At 39.8% G+C, this 22980-nt stretch overlaps 37 non-coding genes across 37 annotated transcripts; all 37 read left to right on the top strand.

Annotated features, from left to right (window-relative positions):
* The first annotated feature begins 386 nt into the window (after positions 1–386).
* On the top strand, positions 387–458 carry TRNAA-UGC. Its single transcript has one exon. It is a non-coding gene; the product is annotated as a tRNA-Ala (tRNA).
* Positions 459–986: 528 nt separating this feature from the next.
* TRNAA-CGC lies at positions 987–1058 on the top strand. Its single transcript has one exon. It is a non-coding gene; the product is annotated as a tRNA-Ala (tRNA).
* Positions 1059–2098: 1040 nt separating this feature from the next.
* Positions 2099–2170, top strand: TRNAA-CGC. Its single transcript has one exon. It is a non-coding gene; the product is annotated as a tRNA-Ala (tRNA).
* A 433-nt stretch (positions 2171–2603) lies between these two features.
* TRNAA-UGC lies at positions 2604–2675 on the top strand. Its single transcript has one exon. It is a non-coding gene; the product is annotated as a tRNA-Ala (tRNA).
* A 528-nt stretch (positions 2676–3203) lies between these two features.
* TRNAA-CGC lies at positions 3204–3275 on the top strand. The gene has a single exon. It is a non-coding gene; the product is annotated as a tRNA-Ala (tRNA).
* Positions 3276–3708: 433 nt separating this feature from the next.
* Positions 3709–3780, top strand: TRNAA-UGC. The gene has a single exon. It is a non-coding gene; the product is annotated as a tRNA-Ala (tRNA).
* A 528-nt stretch (positions 3781–4308) lies between these two features.
* TRNAA-CGC lies at positions 4309–4380 on the top strand. Its single transcript has one exon. It is a non-coding gene; the product is annotated as a tRNA-Ala (tRNA).
* A 439-nt stretch (positions 4381–4819) lies between these two features.
* On the top strand, positions 4820–4891 carry TRNAA-UGC. Its single transcript has one exon. It is a non-coding gene; the product is annotated as a tRNA-Ala (tRNA).
* Positions 4892–5419: 528 nt separating this feature from the next.
* Positions 5420–5491, top strand: TRNAA-CGC. The gene has a single exon. It is a non-coding gene; the product is annotated as a tRNA-Ala (tRNA).
* A 440-nt stretch (positions 5492–5931) lies between these two features.
* Positions 5932–6003, top strand: TRNAA-UGC. Its single transcript has one exon. It is a non-coding gene; the product is annotated as a tRNA-Ala (tRNA).
* Positions 6004–6531: 528 nt separating this feature from the next.
* TRNAA-CGC lies at positions 6532–6603 on the top strand. Its single transcript has one exon. It is a non-coding gene; the product is annotated as a tRNA-Ala (tRNA).
* A 433-nt stretch (positions 6604–7036) lies between these two features.
* On the top strand, positions 7037–7108 carry TRNAA-UGC. Its single transcript has one exon. It is a non-coding gene; the product is annotated as a tRNA-Ala (tRNA).
* Positions 7109–7636: 528 nt separating this feature from the next.
* Positions 7637–7708, top strand: TRNAA-CGC. Its single transcript has one exon. It is a non-coding gene; the product is annotated as a tRNA-Ala (tRNA).
* Positions 7709–8141: 433 nt separating this feature from the next.
* On the top strand, positions 8142–8213 carry TRNAA-UGC. The gene has a single exon. It is a non-coding gene; the product is annotated as a tRNA-Ala (tRNA).
* Positions 8214–8741: 528 nt separating this feature from the next.
* On the top strand, positions 8742–8813 carry TRNAA-CGC. Its single transcript has one exon. It is a non-coding gene; the product is annotated as a tRNA-Ala (tRNA).
* A 440-nt stretch (positions 8814–9253) lies between these two features.
* TRNAA-UGC lies at positions 9254–9325 on the top strand. Its single transcript has one exon. It is a non-coding gene; the product is annotated as a tRNA-Ala (tRNA).
* Positions 9326–9853: 528 nt separating this feature from the next.
* On the top strand, positions 9854–9925 carry TRNAA-CGC. The gene has a single exon. It is a non-coding gene; the product is annotated as a tRNA-Ala (tRNA).
* A 438-nt stretch (positions 9926–10363) lies between these two features.
* On the top strand, positions 10364–10435 carry TRNAA-UGC. The gene has a single exon. It is a non-coding gene; the product is annotated as a tRNA-Ala (tRNA).
* Positions 10436–10963: 528 nt separating this feature from the next.
* TRNAA-CGC lies at positions 10964–11035 on the top strand. The gene has a single exon. It is a non-coding gene; the product is annotated as a tRNA-Ala (tRNA).
* Positions 11036–11468: 433 nt separating this feature from the next.
* On the top strand, positions 11469–11540 carry TRNAA-UGC. The gene has a single exon. It is a non-coding gene; the product is annotated as a tRNA-Ala (tRNA).
* A 528-nt stretch (positions 11541–12068) lies between these two features.
* TRNAA-CGC lies at positions 12069–12140 on the top strand. Its single transcript has one exon. It is a non-coding gene; the product is annotated as a tRNA-Ala (tRNA).
* Positions 12141–12580: 440 nt separating this feature from the next.
* Positions 12581–12652, top strand: TRNAA-UGC. The gene has a single exon. It is a non-coding gene; the product is annotated as a tRNA-Ala (tRNA).
* Positions 12653–13180: 528 nt separating this feature from the next.
* TRNAA-CGC lies at positions 13181–13252 on the top strand. Its single transcript has one exon. It is a non-coding gene; the product is annotated as a tRNA-Ala (tRNA).
* A 440-nt stretch (positions 13253–13692) lies between these two features.
* TRNAA-UGC lies at positions 13693–13764 on the top strand. Its single transcript has one exon. It is a non-coding gene; the product is annotated as a tRNA-Ala (tRNA).
* A 528-nt stretch (positions 13765–14292) lies between these two features.
* On the top strand, positions 14293–14364 carry TRNAA-CGC. Its single transcript has one exon. It is a non-coding gene; the product is annotated as a tRNA-Ala (tRNA).
* Positions 14365–14797: 433 nt separating this feature from the next.
* On the top strand, positions 14798–14869 carry TRNAA-UGC. Its single transcript has one exon. It is a non-coding gene; the product is annotated as a tRNA-Ala (tRNA).
* Positions 14870–15397: 528 nt separating this feature from the next.
* On the top strand, positions 15398–15469 carry TRNAA-CGC. Its single transcript has one exon. It is a non-coding gene; the product is annotated as a tRNA-Ala (tRNA).
* Positions 15470–15909: 440 nt separating this feature from the next.
* On the top strand, positions 15910–15981 carry TRNAA-UGC. Its single transcript has one exon. It is a non-coding gene; the product is annotated as a tRNA-Ala (tRNA).
* Positions 15982–16509: 528 nt separating this feature from the next.
* On the top strand, positions 16510–16581 carry TRNAA-CGC. The gene has a single exon. It is a non-coding gene; the product is annotated as a tRNA-Ala (tRNA).
* A 934-nt stretch (positions 16582–17515) lies between these two features.
* Positions 17516–17587, top strand: TRNAA-CGC. The gene has a single exon. It is a non-coding gene; the product is annotated as a tRNA-Ala (tRNA).
* Positions 17588–18869: 1282 nt separating this feature from the next.
* On the top strand, positions 18870–18941 carry TRNAA-UGC. The gene has a single exon. It is a non-coding gene; the product is annotated as a tRNA-Ala (tRNA).
* A 528-nt stretch (positions 18942–19469) lies between these two features.
* On the top strand, positions 19470–19541 carry TRNAA-CGC. Its single transcript has one exon. It is a non-coding gene; the product is annotated as a tRNA-Ala (tRNA).
* Positions 19542–20219: 678 nt separating this feature from the next.
* On the top strand, positions 20220–20291 carry TRNAA-UGC. Its single transcript has one exon. It is a non-coding gene; the product is annotated as a tRNA-Ala (tRNA).
* Positions 20292–20819: 528 nt separating this feature from the next.
* TRNAA-CGC lies at positions 20820–20891 on the top strand. Its single transcript has one exon. It is a non-coding gene; the product is annotated as a tRNA-Ala (tRNA).
* Positions 20892–21324: 433 nt separating this feature from the next.
* Positions 21325–21396, top strand: TRNAA-UGC. The gene has a single exon. It is a non-coding gene; the product is annotated as a tRNA-Ala (tRNA).
* A 528-nt stretch (positions 21397–21924) lies between these two features.
* Positions 21925–21996, top strand: TRNAA-CGC. The gene has a single exon. It is a non-coding gene; the product is annotated as a tRNA-Ala (tRNA).
* A 433-nt stretch (positions 21997–22429) lies between these two features.
* TRNAA-UGC lies at positions 22430–22501 on the top strand. Its single transcript has one exon. It is a non-coding gene; the product is annotated as a tRNA-Ala (tRNA).
* The last annotated feature ends 479 nt before the right edge of the window (positions 22502–22980 follow it).

Raw genomic sequence — 22980 nt, 5'->3', positions numbered from 1 at the left:
ATATCTGCCAATCCTGATAATGGTTGACCCAGAGCGTAAACGATTCAATGGGTTGCCTCATAGCCGTCATGACGCAGAAACGAAAAATTAAGAAATGTTGAAAACAGTCTTAATTAAAATAATTTGCTTGTTTGAAGTTTTTATGGAGATCTATGTTTCTTAAGGGACGGAAAGCACACAAACCCTAGTTATATGCTGAAGCCACAGAAGTCCATCTGTCCTCCTTTAGTGCTCACATTTATATTTTATTTTGGGTAGAAATAGGAATTTGAAATGGAATATTATGGAGAAAAAAGTAAAACTATTCAGTGGAAAATGTTGGCACAAAATAATCGATAGGGTTACTTCCTGACCTTAGGCATGTTTCAAAAAGCAGCAGTTACCTAGGGGATGTAGCTCAGTGGTAGAGCGCATGCTTTGCATGTATGAGGCCCCGGGTTCAATCCCCGGCATCTCCAAATTTTGTAGAACAGATTACTTACAAATCAGAGTCACATCACGTTTTTCTCTCAAGGGTCCTCTACAAAACAACTTCAGCTGGTTTGGGTATTCACAAACGAAATATCACCATTCAAAATGCATGGTTTCCTATCCAGGTTATCACCGCCGTTTGCACTTCAAGGCTTTCTTCACATGTGTTGCTTTTGGTGCACCAATAACAATCTAAATCCCAAGACTTAAACTTTGTGCTAAGTAAGCAGGTGAACTTGCTAAAGTTATAAATGGACTTTAAGATCCTTGAATGTGTAATCTTTCAACTCGTGCTTCTTCTTCTTCTAGATAGCTCAGAGAAGATTTATTCTTCAGCTCTGTAACCCTGTCACAAATAATAATCTTTTCATTATTGCAAGGATACAGTCTGGAAATAAACTTCATCTGGATGCTTCATACATGCCTTTGAGATGAGTTGAAGCTGTCTGATAGATAATTAAGTAGTCGGTATCATCGGTCGATGCACAAAACTATAGTGATTCCCTAGAGTGCCAGGGGATGTAGCTCAGTGGTAGAGCGCATGCTTCGCATGTATGAGGCCCCGGGTTCAATCCCCGGCATCTCCATGTTTTAACCATATCGGCTAATCAAAAGAGAGAATTAAACACAACTCATATCTGCCAATCCTGATAATGGTTGACCCAGAGCGTAAACGATTCAATGGGTTGCCTCATAGCCGTCATGACGCAGAAACGAAAAATTAAGAAATGTTGAAAACAGTCTTAATTAAAATAATTTGCTTGTTTGACGTTTGCAGTTTTTATGGAGATCTATGTTTCTTAAGGGACGGAAAGCACACAAACCCTAGTTATATGCTGAAGCCACAGAAGTCCATCTGTCCTCCTTTAGTGCTCACATTTATATTTTATTTTGGGTAGAAATAGGAATTTGAAATGGAATATTATGGAGAAAAAAGTAAAACTATTCAGTGGAAAATGTTGGCACAAAATAATCGATAGGGTTACTTCCTGACCTTAGGCATGTTTCAAAAAGCAGCAGTTACCTAGGGGATGTAGCTCAGTGGTAGAGCGCATGCTTTGCATGTATGAGGCCCTGGGTTCAATCCCCGGCATCTCCAAATTTTGTAGAACAGATTACTTACAAATCAGAGTCACATCACGTTTTTCTCTCAAGGGTCCTCTACAAAACAACTTCAGCTGGTTTGGGTATTCACAAACGAAATATCACCATTCAAAATGCATGGTTTCCTATCCAGGTTATCACCGCCGTTTGCACTTCAAGGCTTTCTTCACATGTGTTGCTTTTGGTGCACCAATAACAATCTAAATCCCAAGACTTAAACTTTGTGCTAAGTAAGCAGGTGAACTTGCTAAAGTTATAAATGGACTTTAAGCTCCTTGAATGTGTAATCTTTCAACTCGTGCTTCTTCTTCTTCTAGATAGCTCAGAGAAGATTTATTCTTCAGCTCTGTAACCCTGTCACAAATAATAATCTTTTCATTATTGCAAGGATACAGTCTGGAAATAAACTTCATCTGGATGCTTCATACATGCCTTTGAGATGAGTTGAAGCTGTCTGATAGATAATTAAGTAGTCGGTATCATCGGTCGATGCACAAAACTATAGTGATTCCCTAGAGTGCCAGGGGATGTAGCTCAGTGGTAGAGCGCATGCTTCGCATGTATGAGGCCCCGGGTTCAATCCCCGGCATCTCCATGTTTTAACCATATCGGCTAATCAAAAGAGAGAATTAAACACAACTCATATCTGCCAATCCTGATAATGGTTGACCCAGAGCGTAAACGATTCAATGGGTTGCCTCATAGCCGTCATGACGCAGAAACGAAAAATTAAGAAATGTTGAAAACAGTCTTAATTAAAATAATTTGCTTGTTTGACGTTTTTATGGAGATCTATGTTTCTTAAGGGACGGAAAGCACACAAACCCTAGTTATATGCTGAAGCCACAGAAGTCCATCTGTCCTCCTTTAGTGCTCACATTTATATTTTATTTTGGGTAGAAATAGGAATTTGAAATGGAATATTATGGAGAAAAAAGTAAAACTATTCAGTGGAAAATGTTGGCACAAAATAATCGATAGGGTTACTTCCTGACCTTAGGCATGTTTCAAAAAGCAGCAGTTACCTAGGGGATGTAGCTCAGTGGTAGAGCGCATGCTTTGCATGTATGAGGCCCCGGGTTCAATCCCCGGCATCTCCAAATTTTGTAGAACAGATTACTTACAAATCAGAGTCACATCACGTTTTTCTCTCAAGGGTCCTCTACAAAACAACTTCAGCTGGTTTGGGTATTCACAAACGAAATATCACCATTCAAAATGCATGGTTTCCTATCCAGGTTATCACCGCCGTTTGCACTTCAAGGCTTTCTTCACATGTGTTGCTTTTGGTGCACCAATAACAATCTAAATCCCAAGACTTAAACTTTGTGCTAAGTAAGCAGGTGAACTTGCTAAAGTTATAAATGGACTTTAAGCTCCTTGAATGTGTAATCTTTCAACTCGTGCTTCTTCTTCTTCTAGATAGCTCAGAGAAGATTTATTCTTCAGCTCTGTAACCCTGTCACAAATAATAATCTTTTCATTATTGCAAGGATACAGTCTGGAAATAAACTTCATCTGGATGCTTCATACATGCCTTTGAGATGAGTTGAAGCTGTCTGATAGATAATTAAGTAGTCGGTATCATCGGTCGATGCACAAAACTATAGTGATTCCCTAGAGTGCCAGGGGATGTAGCTCAGTGGTAGAGCGCATGCTTCGCATGTATGAGGCCCCGGGTTCAATCCCCGGCATCTCCATGTTTTAACCATATCGGCTAATCAAAAGAGAGAATTAAACACAACTCATATCTGCCAATCCTGATAATGGTTGACCCAGAGCGTAAACGATTCAATGGGTTGCCTCATAGCCGTCATGACGCAGAAACGAAAAATTAAGAAATGTTGAAAACAGTCTTAATTAAAATAATTTGCTTGTTTGAAGTTTTTATGGAGATCTATGTTTCTTAAGGGACGGAAAGCACACAAACCCTAGTTATATGCTGAAGCCACAGAAGTCCATCTGTCCTCCTTTAGTGCTCACATTTATATTTTATTTTGGGTAGAAATAGGAATTTGAAATGGAATATTATGGAGAAAAAAGTAAAACTATTCAGTGGAAAATGTTGGCACAAAATAATCGATAGGGTTACTTCCTGACCTTAGGCATGTTTCAAAAAGCAGCAGTTACCTAGGGGATGTAGCTCAGTGGTAGAGCGCATGCTTTGCATGTATGAGGCCCCGGGTTCAATCCCCGGCATCTCCAAATTTTGTAGAACAGATTACTTACAAATCAGAGTCACATCACGTTTTTCTCTCAAGGGTCCTCTACAAAACAACTTCAGCTGGTTTGGGTATTCACAAACGAAATATCACCATTCAAAATGCATGGTTTCCTATCCAGGTTATCACCGCCGTTTGCACTTCAAGGCTTTCTTCACATGTGTTGCTTTTGGTGCACCAATAACAATCTAAATCCCAAGACTTAAACTTTGTGCTAAGTAAGCAGGTGAACTTGCTAAAGTTATAAATGGACTTTAAGCTCCTTGAATGTGTAATCTTTCAACTCGTGCTTCTTCTTCTTCTAGATAGCTCAGAGAAGATTTATTCTTCAGCTCTGTAACCCTGTCACAAATAATAATCTTTTCATTATTGCAAGGATACAGTCTGGAAATAAACTTCATCTGGATGCTTCATACATGCCTTTGAGATGAGTTGAAGCTGTCTGATAGATAATTAAGTAGTCGGTATCATCGGTCGATGCACAAAACTATAGTGATTCCCTAGAGTGCCAGGGGATGTAGCTCAGTGGTAGAGCGCATGCTTCGCATGTATGAGGCCCCGGGTTCAATCCCCGGCATCTCCATGTTTTAACCATATCGGCTAATCAAAAGAGAGAATTAAACACAACTCATATCTGCCAATCCTGATAATGGTTGACCCAGAGCGTAAACGATTCAATGGGTTGCCTCATAGCCGTCATGACGCAGAAACGAAAAATTAAGAAATGTTGAAAACAGTCTTAATTAAAATAATTTGCTTGTTGACGTTTGAAGTTTTTATGGAGATCTATGTTTCTTAAGGGACGGAAAGCACACAAACCCTAGTTATATGCTGAAGCCACAGAAGTCCATCTGTCCTCCTTTAGTGCTCACATTTATATTTTATTTTGGGTAGAAATAGGAATTTGAAATGGAATATTATGGAGAAAAAAGTAAAACTATTCAGTGGAAAATGTTGGCACAAAATAATCGATAGGGTTACTTCCTGACCTTAGGCATGTTTCAAAAAGCAGCAGTTACCTAGGGGATGTAGCTCAGTGGTAGAGCGCATGCTTTGCATGTATGAGGCCCCGGGTTCAATCCCCGGCATCTCCAAATTTTGTAGAACAGATTACTTACAAATCAGAGTCACATCACGTTTTTCTCTCAAGGGTCCTCTACAAAACAACTTCAGCTGGTTTGGGTATTCACAAACGAAATATCACCATTCAAAATGCATGGTTTCCTATCCAGGTTATCACCGCCGTTTGCACTTCAAGGCTTTCTTCACATGTGTTGCTTTTGGTGCACCAATAACAATCTAAATCCCAAGACTTAAACTTTGTGCTAAGTAAGCAGGTGAACTTGCTAAAGTTATAAATGGACTTTAAGCTCCTTGAATGTGTAATCTTTCAACTCGTGCTTCTTCTTCTTCTAGATAGCTCAGAGAAGATTTATTCTTCAGCTCTGTAACCCTGTCACAAATAATAATCTTTTCATTATTGCAAGGATACAGTCTGGAAATAAACTTCATCTGGATGCTTCATACATGCCTTTGAGATGAGTTGAAGCTGTCTGATAGATAATTAAGTAGTCGGTATCATCGGTCGATGCACAAAACTATAGTGATTCCCTAGAGTGCCAGGGGATGTAGCTCAGTGGTAGAGCGCATGCTTCGCATGTATGAGGCCCCGGGTTCAATCCCCGGCATCTCCATGTTTTAACCATATCGGCTAATCAAAAGAGAGAATTAAACACAACTCATATCTGCCAATCCTGATAATGGTTGACCCAGAGCGTAAACGATTCAATGGGTTGCCTCATAGCCGTCATGACGCAGAAACGAAAAATTAAGAAATGTTGAAAACAGTCTTAATTAAAATAATTTGCTTGTTTGACGTTTGAAGTTTTTATGGAGATCTATGTTTCTTAAGGGACGGAAAGCACACAAACCCTAGTTATATGCTGAAGCCACAGAAGTCCATCTGTCCTCCTTTAGTGCTCACATTTATATTTTATTTTGGGTAGAAATAGGAATTTGAAATGGAATATTATGGAGAAAAAAGTAAAACTATTCAGTGGAAAATGTTGGCACAAAATAATCGATAGGGTTACTTCCTGACCTTAGGCATGTTTCAAAAAGCAGCAGTTACCTAGGGGATGTAGCTCAGTGGTAGAGCGCATGCTTTGCATGTATGAGGCCCCGGGTTCAATCCCCGGCATCTCCAAATTTTGTAGAACAGATTACTTACAAATCAGAGTCACATCACGTTTTTCTCTCAAGGGTCCTCTACAAAACAACTTCAGCTGGTTTGGGTATTCACAAACGAAATATCACCATTCAAAATGCATGGTTTCCTATCCAGGTTATCACCGCCGTTTGCACTTCAAGGCTTTCTTCACATGTGTTGCTTTTGGTGCACCAATAACAATCTAAATCCCAAGACTTAAACTTTGTGCTAAGTAAGCAGGTGAACTTGCTAAAGTTATAAATGGACTTTAAGCTCCTTGAATGTGTAATCTTTCAACTCGTGCTTCTTCTTCTTCTAGATAGCTCAGAGAAGATTTATTCTTCAGCTCTGTAACCCTGTCACAAATAATAATCTTTTCATTATTGCAAGGATACAGTCTGGAAATAAACTTCATCTGGATGCTTCATACATGCCTTTGAGATGAGTTGAAGCTGTCTGATAGATAATTAAGTAGTCGGTATCATCGGTCGATGCACAAAACTATAGTGATTCCCTAGAGTGCCAGGGGATGTAGCTCAGTGGTAGAGCGCATGCTTCGCATGTATGAGGCCCCGGGTTCAATCCCCGGCATCTCCATGTTTTAACCATATCGGCTAATCAAAAGAGAGAATTAAACACAACTCATATCTGCCAATCCTGATAATGGTTGACCCAGAGCGTAAACGATTCAATGGGTTGCCTCATAGCCGTCATGACGCAGAAACGAAAAATTAAGAAATGTTGAAAACAGTCTTAATTAAAATAATTTGCTTGTTTGAAGTTTTTATGGAGATCTATGTTTCTTAAGGGACGGAAAGCACACAAACCCTAGTTATATGCTGAAGCCACAGAAGTCCATCTGTCCTCCTTTAGTGCTCACATTTATATTTTATTTTGGGTAGAAATAGGAATTTGAAATGGAATATTATGGAGAAAAAAGTAAAACTATTCAGTGGAAAATGTTGGCACAAAATAATCGATAGGGTTACTTCCTGACCTTAGGCATGTTTCAAAAAGCAGCAGTTACCTAGGGGATGTAGCTCAGTGGTAGAGCGCATGCTTTGCATGTATGAGGCCCCGGGTTCAATCCCCGGCATCTCCAAATTTTGTAGAACAGATTACTTACAAATCAGAGTCACATCACGTTTTTCTCTCAAGGGTCCTCTACAAAACAACTTCAGCTGGTTTGGGTATTCACAAACGAAATATCACCATTCAAAATGCATGGTTTCCTATCCAGGTTATCACCGCCGTTTGCACTTCAAGGCTTTCTTCACATGTGTTGCTTTTGGTGCACCAATAACAATCTAAATCCCAAGACTTAAACTTTGTGCTAAGTAAGCAGGTGAACTTGCTAAAGTTATAAATGGACTTTAAGCTCCTTGAATGTGTAATCTTTCAACTCGTGCTTCTTCTTCTTCTAGATAGCTCAGAGAAGATTTATTCTTCAGCTCTGTAACCCTGTCACAAATAATAATCTTTTCATTATTGCAAGGATACAGTCTGGAAATAAACTTCATCTGGATGCTTCATACATGCCTTTGAGATGAGTTGAAGCTGTCTGATAGATAATTAAGTAGTCGGTATCATCGGTCGATGCACAAAACTATAGTGATTCCCTAGAGTGCCAGGGGATGTAGCTCAGTGGTAGAGCGCATGCTTCGCATGTATGAGGCCCCGGGTTCAATCCCCGGCATCTCCATGTTTTAACCATATCGGCTAATCAAAAGAGAGAATTAAACACAACTCATATCTGCCAATCCTGATAATGGTTGACCCAGAGCGTAAACGATTCAATGGGTTGCCTCATAGCCGTCATGACGCAGAAACGAAAAATTAAGAAATGTTGAAAACAGTCTTAATTAAAATAATTTGCTTGTTTGAAGTTTTTATGGAGATCTATGTTTCTTAAGGGACGGAAAGCACACAAACCCTAGTTATATGCTGAAGCCACAGAAGTCCATCTGTCCTCCTTTAGTGCTCACATTTATATTTTATTTTGGGTAGAAATAGGAATTTGAAATGGAATATTATGGAGAAAAAAGTAAAACTATTCAGTGGAAAATGTTGGCACAAAATAATCGATAGGGTTACTTCCTGACCTTAGGCATGTTTCAAAAAGCAGCAGTTACCTAGGGGATGTAGCTCAGTGGTAGAGCGCATGCTTTGCATGTATGAGGCCCCGGGTTCAATCCCCGGCATCTCCAAATTTTGTAGAACAGATTACTTACAAATCAGAGTCACATCACGTTTTTCTCTCAAGGGTCCTCTACAAAACAACTTCAGCTGGTTTGGGTATTCACAAACGAAATATCACCATTCAAAATGCATGGTTTCCTATCCAGGTTATCACCGCCGTTTGCACTTCAAGGCTTTCTTCACATGTGTTGCTTTTGGTGCACCAATAACAATCTAAATCCCAAGACTTAAACTTTGTGCTAAGTAAGCAGGTGAACTTGCTAAAGTTATAAATGGACTTTAAGCTCCTTGAATGTGTAATCTTTCAACTCGTGCTTCTTCTTCTTCTAGATAGCTCAGAGAAGATTTATTCTTCAGCTCTGTAACCCTGTCACAAATAATAATCTTTTCATTATTGCAAGGATACAGTCTGGAAATAAACTTCATCTGGATGCTTCATACATGCCTTTGAGATGAGTTGAAGCTGTCTGATAGATAATTAAGTAGTCGGTATCATCGGTCGATGCACAAAACTATAGTGATTCCCTAGAGTGCCAGGGGATGTAGCTCAGTGGTAGAGCGCATGCTTCGCATGTATGAGGCCCCGGGTTCAATCCCCGGCATCTCCATGTTTTAACCATATCGGCTAATCAAAAGAGAGAATTAAACACAACTCATATCTGCCAATCCTGATAATGGTTGACCCAGAGCGTAAACGATTCAATGGGTTGCCTCATAGCCGTCATGACGCAGAAACGAAAAATTAAGAAATGTTGAAAACAGTCTTAATTAAAATAATTTGCTTGTTTGACGTTTGAAGTTTTTATGGAGATCTATGTTTCTTAAGGGACGGAAAGCACACAAACCCTAGTTATATGCTGAAGCCACAGAAGTCCATCTGTCCTCCTTTAGTGCTCACATTTATATTTTATTTTGGGTAGAAATAGGAATTTGAAATGGAATATTATGGAGAAAAAAGTAAAACTATTCAGTGGAAAATGTTGGCACAAAATAATCGATAGGGTTACTTCCTGACCTTAGGCATGTTTCAAAAAGCAGCAGTTACCTAGGGGATGTAGCTCAGTGGTAGAGCGCATGCTTTGCATGTATGAGGCCCCGGGTTCAATCCCCGGCATCTCCAAATTTTGTAGAACAGATTACTTACAAATCAGAGTCACATCACGTTTTTCTCTCAAGGGTCCTCTACAAAACAACTTCAGCTGGTTTGGGTATTCACAAACGAAATATCACCATTCAAAATGCATGGTTTCCTATCCAGGTTATCACCGCCGTTTGCACTTCAAGGCTTTCTTCACATGTGTTGCTTTTGGTGCACCAATAACAATCTAAATCCCAAGACTTAAACTTTGTGCTAAGTAAGCAGGTGAACTTGCTAAAGTTATAAATGGACTTTAAGCTCCTTGAATGTGTAATCTTTCAACTCGTGCTTCTTCTTCTTCTAGATAGCTCAGAGAAGATTTATTCTTCAGCTCTGTAACCCTGTCACAAATAATAATCTTTTCATTATTGCAAGGATACAGTCTGGAAATAAACTTCATCTGGATGCTTCATACATGCCTTTGAGATGAGTTGAAGCTGTCTGATAGATAATTAAGTAGTCGGTATCATCGGTCGATGCACAAAACTATAGTGATTCCCTAGAGTGCCAGGGGATGTAGCTCAGTGGTAGAGCGCATGCTTCGCATGTATGAGGCCCCGGGTTCAATCCCCGGCATCTCCATGTTTTAACCATATCGGCTAATCAAAAGAGAGAATTAAACACAACTCATATCTGCCAATCCTGATAATGGTTGACCCAGAGCGTAAACGATTCAATGGGTTGCCTCATAGCCGTCATGACGCAGAAACGAAAAATTAAGAAATGTTGAAAACAGTCTTAATTAAAATAATTTGCTTGTTGAGTTTGAAGTTTTTATGGAGATCTATGTTTCTTAAGGGACGGAAAGCACACAAACCCTAGTTATATGCTGAAGCCACAGAAGTCCATCTGTCCTCCTTTAGTGCTCACATTTATATTTTATTTTGGGTAGAAATAGGAATTTGAAATGGAATATTATGGAGAAAAAAGTAAAACTATTCAGTGGAAAATGTTGGCACAAAATAATCGATAGGGTTACTTCCTGACCTTAGGCATGTTTCAAAAAGCAGCAGTTACCTAGGGGATGTAGCTCAGTGGTAGAGCGCATGCTTTGCATGTATGAGGCCCCGGGTTCAATCCCCGGCATCTCCAAATTTTGTAGAACAGATTACTTACAAATCAGAGTCACATCACGTTTTTCTCTCAAGGGTCCTCTACAAAACAACTTCAGCTGGTTTGGGTATTCACAAACGAAATATCACCATTCAAAATGCATGGTTTCCTATCCAGGTTATCACCGCCGTTTGCACTTCAAGGCTTTCTTCACATGTGTTGCTTTTGGTGCACCAATAACAATCTAAATCCCAAGACTTAAACTTTGTGCTAAGTAAGCAGGTGAACTTGCTAAAGTTATAAATGGACTTTAAGCTCCTTGAATGTGTAATCTTTCAACTCGTGCTTCTTCTTCTTCTAGATAGCTCAGAGAAGATTTATTCTTCAGCTCTGTAACCCTGTCACAAATAATAATCTTTTCATTATTGCAAGGATACAGTCTGGAAATAAACTTCATCTGGATGCTTCATACATGCCTTTGAGATGAGTTGAAGCTGTCTGATAGATAATTAAGTAGTCGGTATCATCGGTCGATGCACAAAACTATAGTGATTCCCTAGAGTGCCAGGGGATGTAGCTCAGTGGTAGAGCGCATGCTTCGCATGTATGAGGCCCCGGGTTCAATCCCCGGCATCTCCATGTTTTAACCATATCGGCTAATCAAAAGAGAGAATTAAACACAACTCATATCTGCCAATCCTGATAATGGTTGACCCAGAGCGTAAACGATTCAATGGGTTGCCTCATAGCCGTCATGACGCAGAAACGAAAAATTAAGAAATGTTGAAAACAGTCTTAATTAAAATAATTTGCTTGTTTGAAGTTTTTATGGAGATCTATGTTTCTTAAGGGACGGAAAGCACACAAACCCTAGTTATATGCTGAAGCCACAGAAGTCCATCTGTCCTCCTTTAGTGCTCACATTTATATTTTATTTTGGGTAGAAATAGGAATTTGAAATGGAATATTATGGAGAAAAAAGTAAAACTATTCAGTGGAAAATGTTGGCACAAAATAATCGATAGGGTTACTTCCTGACCTTAGGCATGTTTCAAAAAGCAGCAGTTACCTAGGGGATGTAGCTCAGTGGTAGAGCGCATGCTTTGCATGTATGAGGCCCCGGGTTCAATCCCCGGCATCTCCAAATTTTGTAGAACAGATTACTTACAAATCAGAGTCACATCACGTTTTTCTCTCAAGGGTCCTCTACAAAACAACTTCAGCTGGTTTGGGTATTCACAAACGAAATATCACCATTCAAAATGCATGGTTTCCTATCCAGGTTATCACCGCCGTTTGCACTTCAAGGCTTTCTTCACATGTGTTGCTTTTGGTGCACCAATAACAATCTAAATCCCAAGACTTAAACTTTGTGCTAAGTAAGCAGGTGAACTTGCTAAAGTTATAAATGGACTTTAAGCTCCTTGAATGTGTAATCTTTCAACTCGTGCTTCTTCTTCTTCTAGATAGCTCAGAGAAGATTTATTCTTCAGCTCTGTAACCCTGTCACAAATAATAATCTTTTCATTATTGCAAGGATACAGTCTGGAAATAAACTTCATCTGGATGCTTCATACATGCCTTTGAGATGAGTTGAAGCTGTCTGATAGATAATTAAGTAGTCGGTATCATCGGTCGATGCACAAAACTATAGTGATTCCCTAGAGTGCCAGGGGATGTAGCTCAGTGGTAGAGCGCATGCTTCGCATGTATGAGGCCCCGGGTTCAATCCCCGGCATCTCCATGTTTTAACCATATCGGCTAATCAAAAGAGAGAATTAAACACAACTCATATCTGCCAATCCTGATAATGGTTGACCCAGAGCGTAAACGATTCAATGGGTTGCCTCATAGCCGTCATGACGCAGAAACGAAAAATTAAGAAATGTTGAAAACAGTCTTAATTAAAATAATTTGCTTGTTTGACGTTTGAAGTTTTTATGGAGATCTATGTTTCTTAAGGGACGGAAAGCACACAAACCCTAGTTATATGCTGAAGCCACAGAAGTCCATCTGTCCTCCTTTAGTGCTCACATTTATATTTTATTTTGGGTAGAAATAGGAATTTGAAATGGAATATTATGGAGAAAAAAGTAAAACTATTCAGTGGAAAATGTTGGCACAAAATAATCGATAGGGTTACTTCCTGACCTTAGGCATGTTTCAAAAAGCAGCAGTTACCTAGGGGATGTAGCTCAGTGGTAGAGCGCATGCTTTGCATGTATGAGGCCCCGGGTTCAATCCCCGGCATCTCCAAATTTTGTAGAACAGATTACTTACAAATCAGAGTCACATCACGTTTTTCTCTCAAGGGTCCTCTACAAAACAACTTCAGCTGGTTTGGGTATTCACAAACGAAATATCACCATTCAAAATGCATGGTTTCCTATCCAGGTTATCACCGCCGTTTGCACTTCAAGGCTTTCTTCACATGTGTTGCTTTTGGTGCACCAATAACAATCTAAATCCCAAGACTTAAACTTTGTGCTAAGTAAGCAGGTGAACTTGCTAAAGTTATAAATGGACTTTAAGCTCCTTGAATGTGTAATCTTTCAACTCGTGCTTCTTCTTCTTCTAGATAGCTCAGAGAAGATTTATTCTTCAGCTCTGTAACCCTGTCACAAATAATAATCTTTTCATTATTGCAAGGATACAGTCTGGAAATAAACTTCATCTGGATGCTTCATACATGCCTTTGAGATGAGTTGAAGCTGTCTGATAGATAATTAAGTAGTCGGTATCATCGGTCGATGCACAAAACTATAGTGATTCCCTAGAGTGCCAGGGGATGTAGCTCAGTGGTAGAGCGCATGCTTCGCATGTATGAGGCCCCGGGTTCAATCCCCGGCATCTCCATGTTTTAACCATATCGGCTAATCAAAAGAGAGAATTAAACACAACTCATATCTGCCAATCCTGATAATGGTTGACCCAGAGCGTAAACGATTCAATGGGTTGCCTCATAGCCGTCATGACGCAGAAACGAAAAATTAAGAAATGTTGAAAACAGTCTTAATTAAAATAATTTGCTTGTTTGACGTTTGAAGTTTTTATGGAGATCTATGTTTCTTAAGGGACGGAAAGCACACAAACCCTAGTTATATGCTGAAGCCACAGAAGTCCATCTGTCCTCCTTTAGTGCTCACATTTATATTTTATTTTGGGTAGAAATAGGAATTTGAAATGGAATATTATGGAGAAAAAAGTAAAACTATTCAGTGGAAAATGTTGGCACAAAATAATCGATAGGGTTACTTCCTGACCTTAGGCATGTTTCAAAAAGCAGCAGTTACCTAGGGGATGTAGCTCAGTGGTAGAGCGCATGCTTTGCATGTATGAGGCCCCGGGTTCAATCCCCGGCATCTCCAAATTTTGTAGAACAGATTACTTACAAATCAGAGTCACATCACGTTTTTCTCTCAAGGGTCCTCTACAAAACAACTTCAGCTGGTTTGGGTATTCACAAACGAAATATCACCATTCAAAATGCATGGTTTCCTATCCAGGTTATCACCGCCGTTTGCACTTCAAGGCTTTCTTCACATGTGTTGCTTTTGGTGCACCAATAACAATCTAAATCCCAAGACTTAAACTTTGTGCTAAGTAAGCAGGTGAACTTGCTAAAGTTATAAATGGACTTTAAGCTCCTTGAATGTGTAATCTTTCAACTCGTGCTTCTTCTTCTTCTAGATAGCTCAGAGAAGATTTATTCTTCAGCTCTGTAACCCTGTCACAAATAATAATCTTTTCATTATTGCAAGGATACAGTCTGGAAATAAACTTCATCTGGATGCTTCATACATGCCTTTGAGATGAGTTGAAGCTGTCTGATAGATAATTAAGTAGTCGGTATCATCGGTCGATGCACAAAACTATAGTGATTCCCTAGAGTGCCAGGGGATGTAGCTCAGTGGTAGAGCGCATGCTTCGCATGTATGAGGCCCCGGGTTCAATCCCCGGCATCTCCATGTTTTAACCATATCGGCTAATCAAAAGAGAGAATTAAACACAACTCATATCTGCCAATCCTGATAATGGTTGACCCAGAGCGTAAACGATTCAATGGGTTGCCTCATAGCCGTCATGACGCAGAAACGAAAAATTAAGAAATGTTGAAAACAGTCTTAATTAAAATAATTTGCTTGTTTGAAGTTTTTATGGAGATCTATGTTTCTTAAGGGACGGAAAGCACACAAACCCTAGTTATATGCTGAAGCCACAGAAGTCCATCTGTCCTCCTTTAGTGCTCACATTTATATTTTATTTTGGGTAGAAATAGGAATTTGAAATGGAATATTATGGAGAAAAAAGTAAAACTATTCAGTGGAAAATGTTGGCACAAAATAATCGATAGGGTTACTTCCTGACCTTAGGCATGTTTCAAAAAGCAGCAGTTACCTAGGGGATGTAGCTCAGTGGTAGAGCGCATGCTTTGCATGTATGAGGCCCCGGGTTCAATCCCCGGCATCTCCAAATTTTGTAGAACAGATTACTTACAAATCAGAGTCACATCACGTTTTTCTCTCAAGGGTCCTCTACAAAACAACTTCAGCTGGTTTGGGTATTCACAAACGAAATATCACCATTCAAAATGCATGGTTTCCTATCCAGGTTATCACCGCCGTTTGCACTTCAAGGCTTTCTTCACATGTGTTGCTTTTGGTGCACCAATAACAATCTAAATCCCAAGACTTAAACTTTGTGCTAAGTAAGCAGGTGAACTTGCTAAAGTTATAAATGGACTTTAAGCTCCTTGAATGTGTAATCTTTCAACTCGTGCTTCTTCTTCTTCTAGATAGCTCAGAGAAGATTTATTCTTCAGCTCTGTAACCCTGTCACAAATAATAATCTTTTCATTATTGCAAGGATACAGTCTGGAAATAAACTTCATCTGGATGCTTCATACATGCCTTTGAGATGAGTTGAAGCTGTCTGATAGATAATTAAGTAGTCGGTATCATCGGTCGATGCACAAAACTATAGTGATTCCCTAGAGTGCCAGGGGATGTAGCTCAGTGGTAGAGCGCATGCTTCGCATGTATGAGGCCCCGGGTTCAATCCCCGGCATCTCCATGTTTTAACCATATCGGCTAATCAAAAGAGAGAATTAAACACAACTCATATCTGCCAATCCTGATAATGGTTGACCCAGAGCGTAAACGATTCAATGGGTTGCCTCATAGCCGTCATGACGCAGAAACGAAAAATTAAGAAATGTTGAAAACAGTCTTAATTAAAATAATTTGCTTGTTTGACGTTTGAAGTTTTTATGGAGATCTATGTTTCTTAAGGGACGGAAAGCACACAAACCCTAGTTATATGCTGAAGCCACAGAAGTCCATCTGTCCTCCTTTAGTGCTCACATTTATATTTTATTTTGGGTAGAAATAGGAATTTGAAATGGAATATTATGGAGAAAAAAGTAAAACTATTCAGTGGAAAATGTTGGCACAAAATAATCGATAGGGTTACTTCCTGACCTTAGGCATGTTTCAAAAAGCAGCAGTTACCTAGGGGATGTAGCTCAGTGGTAGAGCGCATGCTTTGCATGTATGAGGCCCCGGGTTCAATCCCCGGCATCTCCAAATTTTGTAGAACAGATTACTTACAAATCAGAGTCACATCACGTTTTTCTCTCAAGGGTCCTCTACAAAACAACTTCAGCTGGTTTGGGTATTCACAAACGAAATATCACCATTCAAAATGCATGGTTTCCTATCCAGGTTATCACCGCCGTTTGCACTTCAAGGCTTTCTTCACATGTGTTGCTTTTGGTGCACCAATAACAATCTAAATCCCAAGACTTAAACTTTGTGCTAAGTAAGCAGGTGAACTTGCTAAAGTTATAAATGGACTTTAAGCTCCTTGAATGTGTAATCTTTCAACTCGTGCTTCTTCTTCTTCTAGATAGCTCAGAGAAGATTTATTCTTCAGCTCTGTAACCCTGTCACAAATAATAATCTTTTCATTATTGCAAGGATACAGTCTGGAAATAAACTTCATCTGGATGCTTCATACATGCCTTTGAGATGAGTTGAAGCTGTCTGATAGATAATTAAGTAGTCGGTATCATCGGTCGATGCACAAAACTATAGTGATTCCCTAGAGTGCCAGGGGATGTAGCTCAGTGGTAGAGCGCATGCTTCGCATGTATGAGGCCCCGGGTTCAATCCCCGGCATCTCCATGTTTTAACCATATCGGCTAATCAAAAGAGAGAATTAAACACAACTCATATCTGCCAATCCTGATAATGGTTGACCCAGAGCGTAAACGATTCAATGGGTTGCCTCATAGCCGTCATGACGCAGAAACGAAAAATTAAGAAATGTTGAAAACAGTCTTAATTAAAATAATTTGCTTGTTTGAAGTTTTTATGGAGATCTATGTTTCTTAAGGGACGGAAAGCACACAAACCCTAGTTATATGCTGAAGCCACAGAAGTCCATCTGTCCTCCTTTAGTGCTCACATTTATATTTTATTTTGGGTAGAAATAGGAATTGATGGAATATTATGGAATATTATGGAAAAAGCTCAGTGGTAGAGCGCATGCTTTGCATGTATGAGGCCCCGGGTTCAATCCCCGGCATCTCCAAATTTTGTAGAACAGATTACTTACAAATCAGAGTCACATCACGTTTTTCTCTCAAGGGTCCTCTACAAAACAACTTCAGCTGGTTTGGGTATTCACAAACGAAATATCACCATTCAAAATGCATGGTTTCCTATCCAGGTTATCACCGCCGTTTGCACTTCAAGGCTTTCTTCACATGTGTTGCTTTTGGTGCACCAATAACAATCTAAATCCCAAGACTTAAACTTTGTGCTAAGTAAGCAGGTGAACTTGCTAAAGTTATAAATGGACTTTAAGCTCCTTGAATGTGTAATCTTTCAACTCGTGCTTCTTCTTCTTCTAGATAGCTCAGAGAAGATTTATTCTTCAGCTCTGTAACCCTGTCACAAATAATATCTTTCATTATTGCAAGGATACAGTCTGGAAATAAACTTCATCTGGATGCTTCATACATGCCTTGAGATGAGTTGAAGCTGTCTGATAGATAATTAAGTAGTCGGTATCATCGGTCGATGCACAAAACTATAGTGATTCCCTAGAGTGCCAGGGGATGTAGCTCAGTGGTAGAGCGCATGCTTCGCATGTATGAGGCCCCGGGTTCAATCCCCGGCATCTCCATGTTTTAACCATATCGGCTAATCAAAAGAGAGAATTAAACACAACTCATATCTGCCAATCCTGATAATGGTTGACCCAGAGCGTAAACGATTCAATGGGTTGCCTCATAGCCGTCATGACGCAGAAACGAAAAATTAAGAAATGTTGAAAACAGTCTTAATTAAAATAATTTTGCTTGAAGATCTAATCCATCCTGAAGAAATTGAAGTATCGCAGGAAGGGGCGGATCTGCAGACGCCACCTGTCTGGAATCACACCATGCCTCGAAGATTCTCATGATCCTGGAGTAGGCCTTCTTGTAGACTCTGCTCGGGAATGCGACAAAGTTCTCAGGACCGACTCGGAAAGCCCTTCTATGTTGGGAAGGGACTGATCAACCTCCAGGCTGTCAGGTTGAACCTGTGCAGATCTGGGCAGAGGTGAGTGTCCCACGACACCAGGGTCTGCTCCGGGGGGAGTCTCCAGTATTGTCCCCGACTCATCTGAATGAGCTGGGTAAACCAGGATCTTCTGGGCCAAAACGGTATGATGGCTATTACCGAGGCCTGATCCTGACGGATTTTCATCAATACCCTCGGTATCATGGAAAAGGGAGGGAAGATGTAAGCCAGCCTGAACCTCCACGGTATTGACAGAGCATCTATCGCCAGGGGGTTGTCTTCCCTGTAGAGGGAACAGAACCTCATCACCTTGGCGTTGAACCTGGTTGCCATGAGATCCACCCACCTGTCCAGAGGACAGAAAAAAACACGGTGGGCTGGGGGGTGATCTCCTCCCTTTCAGGGAGCTGAAGATCGTTTATTGGTTCTTGGGCTCATTAAAATTCCGCCGGTCCTACCAGTCCACAGGGGCAGTTAACCCCATCTGTGCTGCTGTTGAGGACGTAAGGGAATAGGAATTTGAAATGGAATATTATGGAGAAAAAAGTAAAACTATTCAGTGGAAAATGTTGGCACAAAATAATCGATAGGGTTACTTCCTGACCTCCTTTAGTGCTCACATTTATATTTTATTTTGGGTAGAAATAGGAATTTGAAATGGAATATTATGGAGAAAAAAGTAAAACTATTCAGTGGAAAATGTTGGCACAAAATAATCGATAGGGTTACTTCCTGACCTCCTTTAGTGCTCACATTTATATTTTATTTGGGTAGAAATAGGAATTTGAAATGGAATATTATGGAGAAAAAAGTAAAACTATTCAGTGGAAAATGTTGGCACAAAATAATCGATAGGGTTACTTCCTGACCTTAGGCATGTTTCAAAAAGCAGCAGTTACCTAGGGGATGTAGCTCAGTGGTAGAGCGCATGCTTTGCATGTATGAGGCCCCGGGTTCAATCCCCGGCATCTCCAAATTTTGTAGAACAGATTACTTACAAATCAGAGTCACATCACGTTTTTCTCTCAAGGGTCCTCTACAAAACAACTTCAGCTGGTTTGGGTATTCACAAACGAAATATCACCATTCAAAATGCATGGTTTCCTATCCAGGTTATCACCGCCGTTTGCACTTCAAGGCTTTCTTCACATGTGTTGCTTTTGGTGCACCAATAACAATCTAAATCCCAAGACTTAAACTTTGTGCTAAGTAAGCAGGTGAACTTGCTAAAGTTATAAATGGACTTTAAGCTCCTTGAATGTGTAATCTTTCAACTCGTGCTTCTTCTTCTTCTAGATAGCTCAGAGAAGATTTATTCTTCAGCTCTGTAACCCTGTCACAAATAATAATCTTTTCATTATTGCAAGGATACAGTCTGGAAATAAACTTCATCTGGATGCTTCATACATGCCTTTGAGATGAGTTGAAGCTGTCTGATAGATAATTAAGTAGTCGGTATCATCGGTCGATGCACAAAACTATAGTGATTCCCTAGAGTGCCAGGGGATGTAGCTCAGTGGTAGAGCGCATGCTTCGCATGTATGAGGCCCCGGGTTCAATCCCCGGCATCTCCATGTTTTAACCATATCGGCTAATCAAAAGAGAGAATTAAACACAACTCATATCTGCCAATCCTGATAATGGTTGACCCAGAGCGTAAACGATTCAATGGGTTGCCTCATAGCCGTCATGACGCAGAAACGAAAAATTAAGAAATGTTGAAAACAGTCTTAATTAAAATAATTTGCTTGTTTGAAGTTTTTATGGAGATCTATGTTTCTTAAGGGACGGAAAGCACACAAACCCTAGTTATATGCTGAAGCCACAGAAGTCCATCTGTCCTCCTTTAGTGCTCACATTTATATTTTATTTTGGGTAGAAATAGGAATTTGAAATGGAATATTATGGGAGAAAAAAGTAAACTATTCAGTGGAAAATGTTGGCACAAAATAATCGATAGGGTTACTTCCTGACCTTAGGCATGTTTCAAAAAGCAGCAGTTACCTAGGGGATGTAGCTCAGTGGTAGAGCGCATGCTTTGCATGTATGAGGCCCCGGGTTCATAAGCCACAGAAGTCCATCTGTCCTCCTTTAGTGCTCACATTTATATTTTATTTTGGGTAGAAATAGGAATTTGAAATGGAATATTATGGAGAAAAAAGTAAAACTATTCAGTGGAAAATGTTGGCACAAAATAATCGATAGGGTTACTTCCTGACCTTAGGCATGTTTCAAAAAGCAGCAGTTACCTAGGGGATGTAGCTCAGTGGTAGAGCGCATGCTTTGCATGTATGAGGCCCCGGGTTCAATCCCCGGCATCTCCAAATTTTGTAGAACAGATTACTTACAAATCAGAGTCACATCACGTTTTTCTCTCAAGGGTCCTCTACAAAACAACTTCAGCTGGTTTGGGTATTCACAAACGAAATATCACCATTCAAAATGCATGGTTTCCTATCCAGGTTATCACCGCCGTTTGCACTTCAAGGCTTTCTTCACATGTGTTGCTTTTGGTGCACCAATAACAATCTAAATCCCAAGACTTAAACTTTGTGCTAAGTAAGCAGGTGAACTTGCTAAAGTTATAAATGGACTTTAAGCTCCTTGAATGTGTAATCTTTCAACTCGTGCTTCTTCTTCTTCTAGATAGCTCAGAGAAGATTTATTCTTCAGCTCTGTAACCCTGTCACAAATAATAATCTTTTCATTATTGCAAGGATACAGTCTGGAAATAAACTTCATCTGGATGCTTCATACATGCCTTTGAGATGAGTTGAAGCTGTCTGATAGATAATTAAGTAGTCGGTATCATCGGTCGATGCACAAAACTATAGTGATTCCCTAGAGTGCCAGGGGATGTAGCTCAGTGGTAGAGCGCATGCTTCGCATGTATGAGGCCCCGGGTTCAATCCCCGGCATCTCCATGTTTTAACCATATCGGCTAATCAAAAGAGAGAATTAAACACAACTCATATCTGCCAATCCTGATAATGGTTGACCCAGAGCGTAAACGATTCAATGGGTTGCCTCATAGCCGTCATGACGCAGAAACGAAAAATTAAGAAATGTTGAAAACAGTCTTAATTAAAATAATTTGCTTGTTTGAAGTTTTTATGGAGATCTATGTTTCTTAAGGGACGGAAAGCACACAAACCCTAGTTATATGCTGAAGCCACAGAAGTCCATCTGTCCTCCTTTAGTGCTCACATTTATATTTTATTTTGGGTAGAAATAGGAATTTGAAATGGAATATTATGGAGAAAAAAGTAAAACTATTCAGTGGAAAATGTTGGCACAAAATAATCGATAGGGTTACTTCCTGACCTTAGGCATGTTTCAAAAAGCAGCAGTTACCTAGGGGATGTAGCTCAGTGGTAGAGCGCATGCTTTGCATGTATGAGGCCCCGGGTTCAATCCCCGGCATCTCCAAATTTTGTAGAACAGATTACTTACAAATCAGAGTCACATCACGTTTTTCTCTCAAGGGTCCTCTACAAAACAACTTCAGCTGGTTTGGGTATTCACAAACGAAATATCACCATTCAAAATGCATGGTTTCCTATCCAGGTTATCACCGCCGTTTGCACTTCAAGGCTTTCTTCACATGTGTTGCTTTTGGTGCACCAATAACAATCTAAATCCCAAGACTTAAACTTTGTGCTAAGTAAGCAGGTGAACTTGCTAAAGTTATAAATGGACTTTAAGCTCCTTGAATGTGTAATCTTTCAACTCGTGCTTCTTCTTCTTCTAGATAGCTCAGAGAAGATTTATTCTTCAGCTCTGTAACCCTGTCACAAATAATAATCTTTTCATTATTGCAAGGATACAGTCTGGAAATAAACTTCATCTGGATGCTTCATACATGCCTTTGAGATGAGTTGAAGCTGTCTGATAGATAATTAAGTAGTCGGTATCATCGGTCGATGCACAAAACTATAGTGATTCCCTAGAGTGCCAGGGGATGTAGCTCAGTGGTAGAGCGCATGCTTCGCATGTATGAGGCCCCGGGTTCAATCCCCGGCATCTCCATGTTTTAACCATATCGGCTAATCAAAAGAGAGAATTAAACACAACTCATATCTGCCAATCCTGATAATGGTTGACCCAGAGCGTAAACGATTCAATGGGTTGCCTCATAGCCGTCATGACGCAGAAACGAAAAATTAAGAAATGTTGAAAACAGTCTTAATTAAAATAATTTGCTTGTTTGAAGTTTTTATGGAGATCTATGTTTCTTAAGGGACGGAAAGCACACAAACCCTAGTTATATGCTGAAGCCACAGAAGTCCATCTGTCCTCCTTTAGTGCTCACATTTATATTTTATTTTGGGTAGAAATAGGAATTTGAAATGGAATATTATGGAGAAAAAAGTAAAACTATTCAGTGGAAAATGTTGGCACAAAATAATCGATAGGGTTACTTCCTGACCTTAGGCATGTTTCAAAAAGCAGCAGTTACCTAGGGGATGTAGCTCAGTGGTAGAGCGCATGCTTTGCATGTATGAGGCCCCGGGTTCAATCCCCGGCATCTCCAAATTTTGTAGAACAGATTACTTACAAATCAGAGTCACATCACGTTTTTCTCTCAAGGGTCCTCTACAAAACAACTTCAGCTGGTTTGGGTATTCACAAACGAAATATCACCATTCAAAATGCATGGTTTCCTATCCAGGTTATCACCGCCGTTTGCACTTCAAGGCTTTCTTCACATGTGTTGCTTTTGGTGCACCAATAACAATCTAAATCCCAAGACTTAAACTTTGTGCTAAGTAAGCAGGTGAACTTGCTAAAGTTATAAATGGACTTTAAGCTCCTTGAATGTGTAATCTTTCAACTCGTGCTTCTTCTTCTTCTAGATAGCTCAGAGAAGATTTATTCTTCAGCTCTGTAACCCTGTCACAAATAATAATCTTTTCATTATTGCAAGGATACAGTCTGGAAATAAACTTCATCTGGATGCTTCATACATGCCTTTGAGATGAGTTGAAGCTGTCTGATAGATAATTAAGTAGT

The sequence above is a fragment of the Bufo gargarizans genome, chromosome 4 (assembly GCF_014858855.1).
Source record: "Bufo gargarizans isolate SCDJY-AF-19 chromosome 4, ASM1485885v1, whole genome shotgun sequence".
Classification (NCBI taxonomy): domain Eukaryota; kingdom Metazoa; phylum Chordata; class Amphibia; order Anura; family Bufonidae; genus Bufo; species Bufo gargarizans.
This window is presented reverse-complemented; position numbering and strand designations above follow the sequence as displayed.